The sequence below is a fragment of the Mustela nivalis genome (genome assembly GCF_964662115.1).
Source record: "Mustela nivalis genome assembly, chromosome: 2".
Classification (NCBI taxonomy): domain Eukaryota; kingdom Metazoa; phylum Chordata; class Mammalia; order Carnivora; family Mustelidae; genus Mustela; species Mustela nivalis.
The window spans coordinates 134,056,317-134,073,449 of NC_139021.1; the positions used below are offsets into that span (position 1 = coordinate 134,056,317).

At 37.0% G+C, this 17,133-nt stretch overlaps 1 protein-coding gene across 5 annotated transcripts in view; it reads left to right on the forward strand.

Moving 5' to 3' along the window:
* Positions 1 to 17,133, forward strand: part of MCU (mitochondrial calcium uniporter) — a 198,952-nt gene that overhangs the window by 12,608 nt on the left and 169,211 nt on the right. Inside the window, exons 2-3 of one of the 5 annotated variants that reach the window (XM_082716027.1) lie at positions 2,639 to 2,754; positions 3,388 to 3,436. The exons of 3 other annotated variants lie outside the window; for them this stretch is intronic. The gene's annotated coding sequence lies outside the window, so the exon portion shown is untranslated. The remainder of the gene's footprint in view (positions 1 to 2,638; positions 2,755 to 3,387; positions 3,437 to 17,133) is intronic. One more of the 5 variants, XM_082716028.1, reaches the window with a different exon arrangement.

Consider the following 17,133-nt stretch of genomic DNA (forward strand, 5'->3'; position numbering starts at 1 on the left):
CTTTAATTTTAATATCTCATTCTGCATTGACATTTGATTCACAATGAAATCAAGTTCCTCTTTTGGCCAAGTGCCACAAAGTCGGGTGAGCTTTAAATATATAATGACTTTGTTTTTAGTAATTGCTAGAGCTTTTAGCAATAAAAAGGGGAAATTGGAAGGAAACTCTTGCAGATTTTTTTCCCTAAAAAGAGTATTCTTGGTAAGATTAAAAGTAGAGACAAGCTGAGGCCTTGAGTTATACATCTGAGTCACATCACAGCCAGCATCAGAAAGTAGCAGCATTAGTGGAAGAAAACCCACGTCAGTACTGTTGAACCCTTTGTCAAAACTCACCTGGAAAGGGCAGTTTGTCACCAGAGGGTCTTTTGGGGGGGCAGGGGAGAGGTGCTGGATTGGTGGTGGGGTGGGTGGAGTGTGTTTCTTCATAAGGAAATTACATTGTATTCATTTGAATAATATAATATCATTTTAAAAGTTAGACTAGGAATGCTGTCCCCCCCCCCACACACACCTTTTTTTGGTGTGGAATGTCCTCATTCTCTTATTCCTGGGAAAATCCTTTGTACTTCTGGAGAGAAGGAGGATGATGAACATGTCTTGTGCAAAATGCCCAACAGCATCTGCTGTGATACAGCAAGCTCATGTGGGATTGAACTGCTGCAGCAAAAACTTGGTTTGCTCTATAAAAATGCTCAGATTTTTGAAGTGCAGACAAGCTGAGGAAGGAAACTTATTGGCCTTTATTCATTGTTTCTTTTCTGTGTGTTTGGAATAATTTGCAGTTTGGGAATGCTTTCTTTTGTAAAAAGGATATGTGCCTTAAATGGTAAAAAGGCTGTTCTTGAATGGTGTCATGGTTTTATGGAGCAAAGGAAAAATGAGGTCTACAAATGGGGGGTGAGTACTTTTTGAGGTAGATAGTTGATGTGAAATAAATATTTGTTTCAATAATATACCTTATATATGTATTTACCATTGAGTATTCTTCACTTTGTAGTCCTTATTTTAGAAAGGCAATCTCTGATTGATTTTTGTTTCTTCCCATTTTCACGCAGTTATCTTTCATTTGCAACATTTTTGATAATGGTTTGGATCATGTTGCAGAATACATAGTACAGAACTCTGTTCGGGTTGTCCCTCCAAATGATTTGCTGTTGTGCTTTAACCAGAAATGCTGATGCAGGAAGGGAAACACTAATACACGGGATGTTTTCCAGGGACTGTAGCTAAGGCAAGGCAAACATAAGCCAAAATTAAGAAGAATATGTGAGCTAGGCGCACAAGATGTGGTCTGGCCAAATATGCTATTAACCGGGAATATCCCATTCTAATTAAATTAATTGAGGCTTGGGCATTTGTGAGTCATCAGACTGTCTGTTAAAAAGGTGATCCAACTTTAAGCATTTTAGAATTAGGGAAAAATGCAAGAATAGTTTTTTGCCTAAAACTTACTCGCAACGAAAAATTATCTTTGTGCTTTCTTATTGGAGAGATTCTAGTGCCTCAAAAATCCTGTTTATTTCTTCATTCTGGTTCTGAGGCAAAGGATGCTGAAGGGACCTGCAAGAAGGAAGAGATAATGAAAAATAAAAAAAATTTTTTTTTTTTGAGGAGGGTTGGCATGATAGAAGAGAGAGTATTGAGAATTAAAAATTGAGAATTAGCTGATTATTAAGAATGATTTTTGTTTTTTCACTATTGCTGCTCTTCTTGCAAGTTTCAATTTTTTGTTAACATTATTTTACCCACAAATAATGTGGGCTTTATGAGAGAATGTGGTGGTATGTGAAAACAGGCTCTTTTTAAAATTGTTGTTGTTCTGGAACAAATATTGTTATTGGTCTGGGTTTTGAGAGATAATTGTTTAAATTTGCCAAGAGTCAAGCATTTTGAAACAGCATTCCTTAAGGGCTGTGGTGCTAGGTAAATGAATTAGATTTTTTTTTTTATCGCACCAAGCCTTCTAAGTTTTGTAAATTTGTTTCTGAAACTAGTGAAAGTTCTGCATGAATCTGGATAAGCTGAGACTTCTATTGCCAGGGTCCCCTTCAGTTTAAAAAAATTTTTCTTGTTAAAAAAAAAGGGAGGGGTACCTGGCTGGTTCAGTTGGTAGAGCATTCAACTCTTGATTTTGGGGTTGTAAGTTCATATATTGGGTGAAGAGATTACTTTTTAAATCTTAAAAAAAAGATTTCTTCTTCCCGCATTGTTTTATAGGATTCTATTTTTTTTTTTAAATGTTAGAAGCATAGAGAAGAGTGAAAAAATTTTGCTTCTTTAAAACTATTTCTAAGAATGTTATTGGTCTATGAATTTTTTCCTTCAGATTCTCTCTTTTTACATCTGTATGTGCTTACCATGTGGTAATCAAAGATTCAGTACTTTCTCTGGGGAAAAATGTGTATATGAGAGTTTCTTATAACGTTCTGGATTTATTCTAGGTTATCGCTAAAATTCTTTCAAAAGTGCCCTCTTGTCCTAAAGATCACTTGTAATAACTAGCAGCTAAGAGTGACCTAAACAACATCTTTTCACACTTTCTTTTCTTTGTTGTCATATGCTGAGCTATCCATGTCAGCAGGCTCAAGAGAGCCTTTACCTTTGGCATTGACTTTACTTTTCTCTATTCTTTTAGGTCTTTCACTACCATTCCTACAGTGGTTGACAAGATACCGTTTCTACCTCACTCACCATGTACCATGCCAGTGACATCTTAGCTGCTAGAGTGTGGAGCTGGCCTGTGGGAGTCAAGTAAGTGCCTTTTTTACTATTTGGCATGGTTTTTGCTTACTTTGCAAAGCCATGTAGAGGAACTTCTTAAGATTAGTTTTTAAAAAGGCACTTGCTTGATCCTTGTGGGCTGGCTCTTTGCTCCAGCTTGCTATTGAACATCTGGTAGTTAACAGGGGGCTGAATTTAGTCAGGTGACTACCACAGAATGGAACATTTTTATTAGGGCAGACCCTGAGAGATGATAGATCTGATCTTGGCTTAATTAGCCCATATATGTTGATGAGCAACTCCTGTCCTATCCCAGAGTGAATCAGAACTTCTGTGTTAGCTCAAACAGTCTAGCCTTCTGAAATTTAACAGGTTATGGATGACCAAGGGTCTGTTAGTCTAAAACAACTGGGTTGCATGGAAACAGAACAGCTCTCTCAGGAAAGTTGATGACCTTGACATTTACCTGCATTAATTTAGCTTAACATATAGAAGTGATGGTTGGCTTTAATCACGTTTGGGTTTCTGTTATTGCTAAAGTTGCTAAAACTTGGTATTTTACTTTTGCAGGTCACCTTATAAATTTTGCCTATATAAATTAACACATCCTCTGTTATGTCATAACAACCATGTAAGGGAGAGTGTTTTCCTGCTCTGTCTTAGGTATTGGTGATGTGACCTGTTCACGCAGGGGAATCTTGAACATTCTCAGGTATGTGAAGATCATGATTCATAAATATTTTGTCCCTGCAAACAAAACAGAGTTTAATGTCAGTGTGAAGTCATGATGTAGTTTTATAAAATCTATCTTGAGAGTTGATTTTTCTCCCCTTGATATTAGAATAGGGATTGGCAAATTACAGCTAAGACCATCACTTGTTTTTTTTTGAATAAAGTTTTATTGGAACACACACCCATTCTTTTACACATTGTCTATAGCTGCTTTTGCATTACAGTAGCAGAGTTGAGTTGTGACAGAGACCATATGTTTCACAAAGCCTTAGCTATTTGTTGGTTTTTTTTTTTTTTAAGATTTATTTATTTATTAGAGAGAGAGTGTATACAAGTTGGGGAAGGGGCAGAGGGAGCGAGAACCCTCAAGCAGACTCCCTGCTGAATGTGGAACCAGACTCTGAGATCATGACCTGAGCTGAAACCAAGAGTTGGATATTCAGCCAGCTGAGCCACCCGAGTGCCCCAGACTATCTGGCTTTTTAAGAAAAAGTGTGCCAACTCCTTCTATAGAAGAACCAAACTTAAGGTTGTATTTAGATGTAAATTTGCTGAAACCAAGGTGAATTCAAATAGTCTTCTAAAGAGAAAGTCAAGACATGAGTCATAATGCTGACTAGCAAGTAAATATTTGCCATGTATTTGGTGATGGGATTACTAATACAAGGTTAATGGAATGGAAGCTGTGATGACTGTTCAACTTCTTTTCTTTCACTCCTTGTATTCCCTCATCCTCCATCCCCTGGTAGAAATAAACATTCATTCCATGACAGGATATTACTTTATTTTTCTTTCTAGTTGCTTTAAAAATTTTATAGAACAGATAAAGACAAATGAATTAACTAGGCTATCTGGCATAACCAAGAAGTGATAACTAAAGGACTTCTTGATTTATGGAACAAATATTAGAGCTAAAATGGACTTGAGATCATGGAAATGGAAGATCAGAGATGTTCAAGGAAATGTTTGAGGACCACAGAGGTGATAAGTGGTGGAACTGAAACCAGAAGCAAGGTCTCTTGCCTCCTTGCCCAGGGTTCCTTCCACTAGGTCTCATACCGTATTAGGGTTACTTGTTTTCCCTACTAGCTATAAGGCACAGTCTTTTTCCTTTATTCCCTCTGAAGTAAGAGCAAAGACTCGATGGTTTAAACCACAGAGATGTGATTTATTGGAAGATTGATGTTACTTGGACTTTGGATGCTTTTATTTTATTGTTTGAAGATTAACTGGGAGGGTGCTTCTTAATGAATCATTAAGTGCTTACAGCATATACTCAAAAAGGTTAGGTTAGTTGGATTAAAAAAGGAAGTCTCAACCTTGTTCATAATTTTATAGCTAGGAGCAAAACCAAAATCAGCATAGACAGAATGCTTCCCTCATATATCTATGTGTCTAAGCCCATAGATGGAAAGTGTATGTGTGTGTGTGTATGTGTATGCATGTATGATGTGTGGGTGTCTACAGCTCTTAAAATGCATTTGGATTGCATTCTGAGAGGAGTTTAGCAGGTGTATTATAATCTGCAGATTATGTTGCAGAGTTTTAAATGGATTTTTAAAAATAAATTCTATTTTTAAACAGTTTGGGATTTATAGGAAAATGGCTAAGATGTTACAAAGCATTCCCATATATACCCCAGCCCTAATTCCGCTAATGTTAACATGTTATATTAGATTGGTACATTCATTATAATTAATAAACCAGTATTAACACATACTAAAGTGTGTATTATTCAGATTTCCTTAGTTTTCCCCTAATATCCTTCTTCTGTTCCAGAATTAACTGAGTTTTTGTTTGCATGCTCACTGATTTAGACGGCATTGATAATGACCATCTGAAGGTTAGACTAGTTTTGAAGTCCCTTTCATATTCCAGAAGTGTGATTAAATGAGTACAGGCTTAACTATTGCAGAGTTCTGACATGTAACATTTATATTCCATAATATGTTGAGAAAGTGACTACTTTATTTTATTGATTATAATGGCTCTTCAACTGTTTCTAAATTTTCAGCATCCGCAGTTCGAGAAAAGACAAGACAAACTTGATTACTTCTAAGTGTTATTTTCACATTCCAAATTGCTAGTGAAAATATTCTAAAGTAAATTGCTGTCCTTGGAAGCCATGTGGTTCAACAATCCTACTTCGGTGTGTTTATTCTCCTGAAAGTAGTTTTTTTTTTTTTTTTTTTTTTAAAGATTTATTTTATTTTATTTATTTGAGAGTGAGAGAGAACATGAGAGGGGAGAGGTCAGAGGGAGCAGACTTCCCGCTGAGCAGGGAGCCCGATGTGGGACTCAATCCCGGGACTCCAGGATCATGACCTGAGGTGAAGGCAGTTGCTTGACTAACTGAGCCACCCAGGAGCCCCCTAAAAGTAGTTTTTTTTTTTTTTTTTTTTTTTAAAGATTTTATTTATTTATTTATTTGACAGAGAGAAATCACAAGTAGATGGAGAGGCAGGCAGAGAGAGAGAGGGAAGCAGGCTCCCTGCCGAGCAGGGACTCGATGCGGGACTCGATCCCAGGACCCTGAGATCATGACCTGAGCCGAAGGCAGCGGCTTAACCACTGAGCCACCCAGGCGCCCTTTGATGGAGTTTTCATCAAGCACCTTCTGATACATCATTAATCATTCAATCTGCCTTATAAAGACCTTAAAGTATTCCTTCCTTTGGGTGTGCCTGGGTGGTTTAGTTGGTTGAGCTGTCCACTTAGGTCGTGATCTTGGGGTCCTGAGATGGAGCCCCGCCTTAGGCTCTGTGCTTGATGGGGAGTCTGCTCAAGGATTCTCTCTCCCTTGGCTCCTCTCCTGCCCATACCCTCACTCTCCCTCTCTCTCAAATAAATAAATAAATCTTAAAAAAAAAAATTCCTTCCTTTAAAGTTAATTAGTTATTTTATTAAAGTTGAACACTTGCATGTTCTGTGACTCAGCATTTTCACTCCTAGCGTGTGTATATTTACCAGAAGACTTGGACAAAAATGTCAATAGCAGGACTAATTGTAATAGTGCAAACTGGAATTTTCCAAATCTCTATCAACAGTAGAATGGATAAATAAGTTTCTGACATAATCACACAATGAATTAAACATTGATCAGAATGAACAGACTATAGCTATACATAACTATGAAACTCACAGATAAAATGTTGAGCAGAAGAAGCCAGATGCTATAGAGTTCATACTCTGTGATTTACATTTACATAAATTTCAAAACCAGGTTAAATTATCTGTGATGTCACAAGTCAGGAGATTGATTACCCTTGTTGGGGATTGGGGAAAGTGTTTGAATGGGGTATGAAGGGGCCTTATGGGGTGCAAGTAATGTTCTGGCTTTTGTTTTGGTTATTGGTTATATGGATGTATTCACTTTGTGAAAGTTCAAGTTTATATATTTTTTTCTGTATTCATGTTATTCAAAGAAAATACTCACTGCTAACATTTAAAGGATATATAGAGAATACACTGAACATATTAACCTTATATCTTAGAATATATGATGTCTGAATTACAAGATTATCAAAGTGCCATTGTGTTCCTGGATCTGTTACAGTCCTATTTATATTATAAGATGAATAAAGTAGATTGTGTTAATGGCTGCTTTTTATTGAAATTAGGTATTGGGGATGTCTTAGAAAAGCCATCTTTTCAGTCTGTATTAAGTGCAGTTACCAAGTTATAGATCCATCCCCACAGAAAGAGAGAAAGAGAGCACATGTAGGAAGGGGTGGGGAGAGGCTGAGGGGGAGAAAGAGAATCTCCAGCAGACTCTGTGCCAAGCATGGATCTGGATGTGGGGCTCAATCTTACAACTCTGAAACCATGACCTGAGCCGAAATCAAGAATCAGATACTTAATCAACTGAGCCACCCACACACCCCTCCTTCCTTTCTTACATTAAAGACTGATAAGCCAAGTAGTTGTGACTTGGGTATATTAGTATGTTTATACATGGTGAAATTTCTTCTTCCCACTGAATGTCTTCGTTAGATCAGCAAATGAGCTTTAGTTTTATATTTTTGTATATTATACATATCCTTTTCATTTTCAAGGCATCACTTCAAACCTAACCAGTATGTAGTGTCGTCATTTTCCCAAATGGAGCCCCCTTTCCTGACATTATTGTTCTTGTTGTTTTTCCTTATTGGTACCTTTGGTTTTTCCAGGTACTTGAGTTATCTTTCCCTTTCTAATCCTTTAAAAAAAATTGTGGTGAAAATACATAAAAATTTACCATCTTAACCATTTCTTACCTATATAGTTCAGTATACTACCCTTTGCACTTTGTGTTCCATTATCACTATCCTTAGCCTTATCGAAACTTTTTTTTAAAAAGATTTTATTTATTTATTTGACAGAGAGAGATCACAGGTAGGCCGAGAGGCAGGCAGAGAGAGGGAACCAGGCTCCCTGCTGAGCAGAGAGTCTGATGCAGGGCTCCATCCCAGGACACTGGGATCATGACCTGAGCTGAAGGCAGAGGCCCAACCCACTGAGCCACCCAGGTGCCCCCTTATTGAAACTCTTATTGTAGGTCTAGCCTTTTGTATCAACTTCCAATGTTTACTGTGTAGTCAACCCATTCTATATCTTCCTGCCAGATTTATTGTTCTAAAATCCCATCATATCATTTCCCCGCATAAAACTTTTGTTTGCCACTACCTATAGGATTTAATGTAAGTTCCTTAGTCTGATATTTGAGACCTTCCATAATTGGATTCCAGTCTCTTTCCATCTTTGATGAGAATGTTGTTTTTGATAACCCATGACTACTTACTGACTTCCAAGTTGTGTGAAACACCATACGTACAAGATTTTACTTAATTTAGTCCTATAAAGTAGGTACTGTAATTGCCACTTTCAAGGAAATAGAGGCCAGAGGGTTCTAAAAAACAGGCCCAAGTAAGTAATGCAATTGAGAGTTCAGATATGGGTCTCCACACTCCATAGTTGTAGTCCCTATCTCCCAGTGCTCCTGAATGCCTTGAGTAGGCCAGTCTAGAACCATCAAGTGCATCCCCATCTTTACCTAGCTCCTTAACTTTGCAGATCCATTGCCTGGAATTCCTTTACTTGTTCCTTTCTTCCTTCTCTCACAGTTTCATTCTGCCCATCCTGAAGGGCCAGTCGCAAGTCCAGTGAATTTTTTTTTTCTTTCCTTTCTTTACCCTCAGTTTATAGAAAGTTCCTAAGGGCTACTACACACTTTGTATTTTCACTGCCTTGAATCTGTTTCTTTTTATATACAGATGATTTAGCTTAAACCTTAGATTGTTACTTCCTTAGCTTGAGGGCTTGGATTATAGTTCTTTTTGTGTCCCCTGCAGTTCCTTATATGTAACACGTTTTTGTTGGTCATTTGGAATGATAATGGAACGGTTGATAGCTGAAGAAATGTGAAGTGATTCTGAGGCTTCGTATTGGTTCTTTGTACTTCTCTAAGCTCTATAAATCCAAGTAGCAGTCTTAATTCAGAACCAGAAACGACATAGTTAGATATCATGGATTTGTGGGTAGGAAGATTGGTAACTGTTGCCACACACTGATGCAAATCAGAGCAGCTCTTCTTATTCAGAATTTGACTTCTCATGTTCTCACCATTGAGACTTTGATTTAGACTACCAGCATATCTCATCTACATTATGTCACCTATATTGTGTCAACAACCTCCAAATTAGTCTTCCTGCTTTGGCTTTTTGTCTCTCTGATCAGAACCCAAGCAGTGATATTGGACAGAAGATGATCCTTCCAGTTGCTTCTGATCTCATACAGAACAAAAGATGAAGTATTTAAAGTGAACTATAGGCTGTAGTGTGCTGATAAACTGGATCTTCAGAGGGGAAAGCCACTAATTTGTACCATTTGACTATTTCTGTGGTATAAATATTCCCACTACAGCTGATTCAATGTTCTGGAATGTATAACAATCTGTTCTTCAGCTGGTACCAGTCAGCTCCAGCTTACCATTGCTGAACATTCCTCATCCGACCCCACCTGCTGCTGCTTTCTGCTTACCCACTCCATTTTTATGATACTGACCTCCTTCGTGTTCCTCAAACATGCTAGATATGCACCCATCTCACAGGATTTTTGCATTTGCAGTTTTATGATTAGAAAGCTCTTTTCTGAAATACATGCATGTTTGCTTATTTCTTATTTTTCTCTAGTCTGCTTACATATCTTCCACGATCTCCCTGTATAGGCATACTGTGGAGATACTGCACACTTGGTTCCAGACCACTGCAATAAAATGAATGTGGCAATAAAATGACTTGAATGTATTGTTTCCTAGTGCATATAAAAGTTAATGTTTACACTATACTGTAGACATTCAGTGTGCAATAGCATTATATATAAAAAAAGACATACCCTAATTAAAAAACTTTATTGCTAAAAATTGCTAAGCATTGTCTGAGCCTTCATTGAGCTGTAATTTTTCTTTGTGTTGATGGCTGCTGACTGATCAGGTGGTGGTTGCTGACGGTTGGGGTGGCTTTGGCAGTTTCTTAAAATAAGACAGCAGTGTGAATTTGGCTGCATTTATTGATTCTTCCCTTCATGAGTGATTTCTCTGTAGCATTAATGCTGTTTGGTAGCATCTTACCCACAGTAGAACTTCTTTCAAAATTGGACTCCATCCTCTCAAACCCTACTGTTTCTTTATTAACTGAGCTTACACGATATTCTAAATCTCTTTTGGTCATTTCAATAATCTTCACAGTATCTTCACCAGGGGTAGATTCCATCTCAAGAAACCACTTTCTTGGGCGCCTGGGTGGCTCAGTGGGTTAAGCCGCTGCCTTCGGCTCAGGTCATGATCTCAGGGTCCTGGGATTGAGTTCCGCATTGGGCTCTCTGCTCAGCAGGGAGCCTGCTTCCCTTTCTCTCTCTCTCTCTGCCTGCCTCTCCATCTACTTGTGATTTCTCTCTGTCAAATAAATAAATAAAATCTTTAAAAAAAAAAAAAAAGAAACCACTTTCTTTGCTCATCCATTAAAAGCAATTGTTAATCCATTCGAGTTTTGTCATGGGCTTGCAGCAATTCTGTCACATCTTCAGGTTCCTCTTCTAATTCTAGTACTCTTGCTGTTTTCACTGCACCTGTAGGAGGAGATCTTGATCCTCTCAAAGTAATCCATGAAAGCTGGAATCAACTTCTTCCAAACTCCGATTCAGGCTGATATTTTGACCTTTCGCTATGAATCATGAGTGTTCTTAATAGCATCTAGAATGGTGAATCCTTTCCAGAAGGTTTTCAATTCACTTAGCCTAGATCAATTGGAGGAATCCCTATCTGTGTCAGCTATATCTTTATGAAACACACTTCTTAAATAATAAGACTTGAAAATTGAAATGACTCCTTGATCCACAGGCTGCAGAATGGACGTTGTGTCAGCAGGCACAAAAACAGTCTTGCTGTACATCTTTATCAGAGCTCTTGGGTGATCAGTTGTCAGTGAGCAGTAATATTTTGAAAGGAATCTTTTTTTTTTTTTTTCTGAGCAGTAGGTGTCAACAGTGGGCTTAAAATGGTCAGTAAACTGTGTTGTAAACAGATGTCCTGTCATCCAGGCTTTGTTGTTCCATTTATAGAACTCGGACATGGTAGATGTAGGATAATTTTGAAGGGCCCTAGGATTTTCAGAATAGTAAATGAGCATTGGCTTCAATTTAAAGTCCCCAGCTGCATTAACCCCTAAAAAGAAAGTCAGTCTGTCCTTTGAAGCTTTGAAGCCAGGCATTGACTATCCTTGAAAGTTCCAGATGCCATCTTCTTATAATATAAGGCTGTTTTCCTTTCCTTTCTTTCTTTTTTTTTTTAGACTGTTTTCATCTACACTGAAAAATCTGTTGTTTGGCTTAGCCACCTTCATGAATGATATCAGCCGGGTCTTCTGGATAGAAGATCAGCACTTGCTGCCTTACCTTGTACTTCTTTGTTATGGGGTCCGGCTTCTTAAACCTCAAGAACCAACCTCTCTTAGCTTCCAGTTTTTCTTCTACAGCTTATTCCCCTCTCTCAGCCTTCACAGAATTGAAGAGCATTAGGGCCTTGCTCTGGGGTAGGCTCTGGCTTAAGGGAATGTCGTGGCTGGTTTGATCTTGCATTCAGACCACTTTCCCCATATTGGCAATAAGGCTGTTTCACTTTTTTATCATTCATGTGTTCACTGGAGAAACACATTCCTTCAAGAACCTTTTCTTTGCCTTCACAACTGGGTTGTTTGGTACAACATGCCTGGCTTTTGGCCTGTCTCGGCTTTGAACTTGGGTTCTGCAGCAAGCTTCAGGTACCAATGACCACAGATCACCAGAACAAGAATCGTACTGAAAATGTCTGAAATATTGCAAGAATTATCAAAATGGGACACAGATGTGAAGTGAACACCTACTCTTGGAAAAATGTCACCTATAGACTTGCTTGATGCACAGTTGCCACAGATGTTTGGTTTGTAAAAAATGCAGTATCTGAAGTGCAATAAAGCAAAACTCAGTAAAATGAAGTGTGCCTGTATAGAACTGCAGACTTTCCCCAGCTACTTAATACTCCCTTTCTCTATTGCTCTGCTTTATTTTTTTCTTAGCACTTCCAATATTACGTATTTATATATTAATATGTACTCCTTAAAATGCACATTTGATTGTGTTTCCCCATCTCAGAATATCCTCTGTATAGACAAATTTTTAATTTTCATTTTATTGGTCATCCTGAGTTGATTTCTAAAATACACACTACAGTTTTCTCACTGATTCCTTACTGTAGTGATGCATTACTGCTATTTTCTAGAAACTGTTGTCTATAGATGGGTAATGGTTGTATTTGTTGAGATTGAAAATGAAGCATTTCATTTTAGTTGAAATAAAAATATTCGTGAAACATAAGCAAATTAGTTTAAACCTTGTCATTGGTAATTGCAGCTTGAAATCATTGTTCACTTATGCTCCCTATGAGGAACTCAATAATATTTATGGTTGTGTGTTTGATAGTGTGAATTCGAGGATCTGTGATAACTAATGAGAAAGCAATTTGTACATTTACTTGAAGATGAGATGGGCTTATGAGGACATTTCTTGTACAAATACTAAAATTATAGACCATTTTAGCATACTGGTTTATTATAATTAAAATGTGTTTGACTTCTTGTGAATTAGGTCTCAGTAACTGCATCTCACCCCCCTTTCTCTACTTCATTCAGCCTTCTGCTTCACTTAATTTAGGCATAGGCAACAATTACAATGAGGTAGCAAGACCGAGTTGTAGTGACTGCCAGAGTTTTCTTTCTCTCTTTTTTGTACTAAAGTATTTTTACAAACAAAATTCTAATAACAGTTGAAAACATGGTAGACAGCATTACTTTTTCCAAGTTAACTTTTGGGTAATCTCAATAACCCATTTTTGTTTTGGGATTTGATTCACAGAGGTCAGAGAAGAGAGTAGCTTGAACTGAAAGCTGTCACTTGTTCCCTGCAGATAGTTAAGAAATGGAGAAGTTGGTTGCTCTTTTCTGTGTGTTACTTTCTTGGGTGCTGTTTTAACTAAAATTTTTCATATTTCCTTCCTTAAGACTTTTGGACAAGGGCGAGAAAGCTCCTTTCTCTTAAGAAAGCTTAAGTTGGGTATCAGTGCTTCTGTGTTGTCTACACCTATGAGCAATCTGTGAGAAATTAAGTCAAGGCTTAGTAAACTGATGGATCTTTTGGTCTGTTCTCCGTTTTGCAAGGAGTAATTATGACACTTTCCTCCTGTTAGACTGTCTTTTTAGGTGAGGGTGTGTGTTCCTTCCCTCTCTGGCTCCAATGTCACTGGGATGGTTTCTGTTCATGGCTGTTAGTTCGAGACCTTTGCCCATTTTTTATTTGTGTTTGTCTTATTTTGAATGCAAGAGTTCTGGGTACAAATGTTTTATTAAATAGAAAATTTAATTTCCCTTATTCTATCACTTTTGTCTTTAGGAAATGTTTATCTTCTAGAATTTTTAAAATGAAGACTTATTTTTTTAAAAGACTTATTTATTTGTTATTTGAAAGGTGGTGGGAGGGGCAGAGAAAGAGAGACTCTAAACCATACTTGCTGCTGAGCGTGGAGCTAGACGCAGGAGTTGATCCCAGGACCCTGAGATCATGACCTGAGCTGAAATCAAGAGTTGGACACTTAACCAACTGAGCCACCCAGGTGCCCCTGAAGACTTAATTTTTTTAGAGTAGTCTAAGATTCACAACAAAAGTGAAGAAAAGATAAATGATTTAGATTTTTTTTTTACAACTACAGTTTTAATAATTGCTCAATAAATCTGTCAGAACAAAGATAAACTTAATTTTCTATTGCTGTGTATGATGCTATTATTACTCATTTTTAAAAGCTTTTACCTACTATGAAAGTACTAAATCAGAGAAGAGTAAAATATACAGAAAATTGGAAGGAAGAAGAAAATGCTATTCAGAAACAACCATTGTTAACATGTTTATGCATTTCTTTCCAGACATTTTTTATGGAGTTCATCTTTGGTAAAATAGTAGTTTTTTTTTTTTTGGTCACAGACAGCACAAGCAGGGGTAATGGCAGACAGAGGGAGAAGCAGGTTCCCCACTTCCCCACTGAACAAGGAGCCCAGTGTGGGACTCAATCCCAGCACTCTAGGATCATGACCTGAGCTGAAGACTGAAGGCACACTTAACCGACTGAGCTACCCAGGCATCCTAATTGTTATTCGTTTTTATATGCTACATGAAATTAAATTTTGCTTTCTCTGCTTAGCATTATACTAAATGTTTAATGAACTTGTCACGAACATTTATTTTATTTTTTAAAAAGATTTATGTATTAATTTGAGAGAGAGAGAGGAGGAGCAGATGGAGAAGGTGAGGGAGAGAAAGACTCCCAGACTCCTGCTAGAGTGTGGAGCCTTACTCAGGGCATGATCTCGAGATCATGACCAGGAGTTGGATGTTTAACTGTCTGTGCCACCCAGGTGGCCCTGTGGTAAACATTTAATGGCAGCTTAATTTTCCTAAGAGTGTCTGTATCTACTGTTTGTGTCTACAGTACAATTTTCAAAATAGTTTTTTTGGTGGCACATTCAAGAGTTTTAAAGAATAAACATTCTTTTCTCTTGAAACAAATTTCAGGAAAATTGGAAAAGCATAAAAAAACCTATATTCATCGGATGATCCTTCGGTACTATCTTCCAGTGTGAACAGAATTGGATACCACCCTCACCATGTTCTTATACACTCACAAGTAACAGCCTCAAATTACAATAAAGTTATTTAAAACATCTCTTAAAGTCCATCTGTTTGACATGCTGTTCTCAAGAACCTTTTTACTATTTTAATGAAAACTGATAGATTCTTCTAAGGGTGTTGGAAAGCCCATCCTTCCATCTCTAGATTTGGTAACCAAGATATTAGGAAATAATTGTCTTCTAAACTCTTCTTTCAGAATTGCTAAATGGTGTTTTTATACCTTGTGAGTCTTTCACACAGGTATGTTGATGTACTATACTTTTCAAAAAATCAATTCCCTTCTCTCTCTCTTTTTAAAAGATTTTATTTATTTATTTGACAGAGATCACAAGTAGGCAGAGAGACAAGCTGGGGGGTGGGGTGGGGTGGGAGTGAGGGGTGAGCAGGCTCCCTGCTGAGCAGAGAGCCTGATGCAGGGCTCTATCCCAGGACCCTGGGATCATGACCTGAGCTGTAGGCAGAGGCTTAACCCACTGAGCCACCCAGGTGCCCCCAATTCCCTTCTCTTAAACACTTAAGTTGCTCCTAGTCTTTTGCTATTATTTGCATTGCCACAGTGAATAACCTTGTGCATTCATTATCCTGTATGAGTTTATAATGTGTTCATAAAAGCAGAAGGTATGGGAACTGCTATCTGCTTACATCTTTGCCAACACATTGTGTTACCAAACTTTTGGATCTATGTCTGACTGGTGAAAAAATATCATAATATAGATTTAATTTGCATTTCGTGAGTGAATTTGGACATCTTTTTAAAGAATTGTATTTCTTTTTATTGTGCACTAAATTCATATTCCACGATTCTTCTAAGTGGTCTCTTTGTGACTTTTAGGAGTTGTTGGCATTTTAAGGAAACTCTTTGTGATCTGATTGCAATTTTTTTCAGTTTGTCATTTTTTAACATTTTAATCTCTTAAATCTGAGTCTACACTTTAAACCAGACACATTTTACGGGCTATAATATGTATAAAAGCAGGAAACTACCTGTGAATGTGTTGCTAAGTAAACAAGATATTAGTCCTGTGAAGAAAATTATGTAAATAGAGGTTAGGTTAGATTTATTCCTACTCCGTATGGACAAGCAAATTTCAGTTAATCACATGGAAGAAGCTGATCTAATGGAAGAATTTCTCTCATCAGCTTTAAAATGGAATGGGCATCCTTGGGGCTAGATAGATTCTTTGTTACTAGATCCATTACTGGAGAGGAGATACCAATTCCTGTTGCTGTTTATTGCACGAAATTGGCATTTAGTATTGAATAAATGAGGGATCATCGGGAGGTTAGATTAGGTGGTTTCTAATAACTCTTCTTTTTATTTTCATATTGTTTTTATTTTAAAAATACCAATTTCTTTATGCATATGATTTTTATGTAATTGTGAATTTATATGAAGTTTTTCATTTCTTGCCTAATTCCCTTTCCCCCTTTACTTCTCATTTTGCTCCAAAGTAACTGTCTAGTATGTATCTTTCCATATTTTTCTCCATACTTGAATCACCATCCTCTCTATTTTTTGCCTGCCTATCAGGACACATACACTACTCTAATCTCACATGTGTATGTATAATTTTTTAAAAATAAACTGGATCATATTATGCATTCTGTTCTGCATCTTTTTTTTCTCACTCATAGTAACTAGTACAACATTCTCCGTATCAAGTAATATAGCACTAAAGCATTCATTTATTGACTGTATAAAAAATATACTGTTATGAATGAAATTATTTTTGGTGCAGCTGTACCCTTGTTCATTTAGCCAATCCCTTATTGATGGACACTTACTTTGTTTCCTTTTTTTTTTTTTTTGGTCACTGTGAACATTGAAGTAAGCATCTTGTGCATACCTTCACATACTGGTACGTTTATGCTATGAGATAAAGAATCAGGAGTGGGATTTCAGGTTCAAAGAATATATACATATGCTATATGTATATTTAGTAATATTTATAATCACTACAGATTGTTTTCCAAAACCAACAACATAACAGTCTTTTTCAAGTCTCTTCTGATTCATTTGAGACCGTAAAATATAATTATGTAGCTTTTTATAGTTGTTAGCTATAGGATTTGCTGGATTCTTAGAAGACTTTATCTAAAGAGGTCTCTTTATAAAATTGTCTTTCTGTGTTCTCAGTGACTGTGTTACTTTAATACAAAATAAAACAAAATTCTTTTCCCAAAGCTCTAGTTCATGTACCTGGTACCAACATAATAATCTCATAGACTAGAGGGTAAATGAAGTTGAGACAAATGTTAAAACATGACTTTGGGATTGGAGCTGGGAAATAAAGGCCATTTTGGTCATAGATTTTTATCTTTAAATTGACTATTCATTGGGTTATCAGAGGATTAATTATAAGAATCTCTTTCTCTAGTAGTCTTAGCTTGAACAGATAAATATAGAGCATCAGTGTTCAGAGAGGCAAT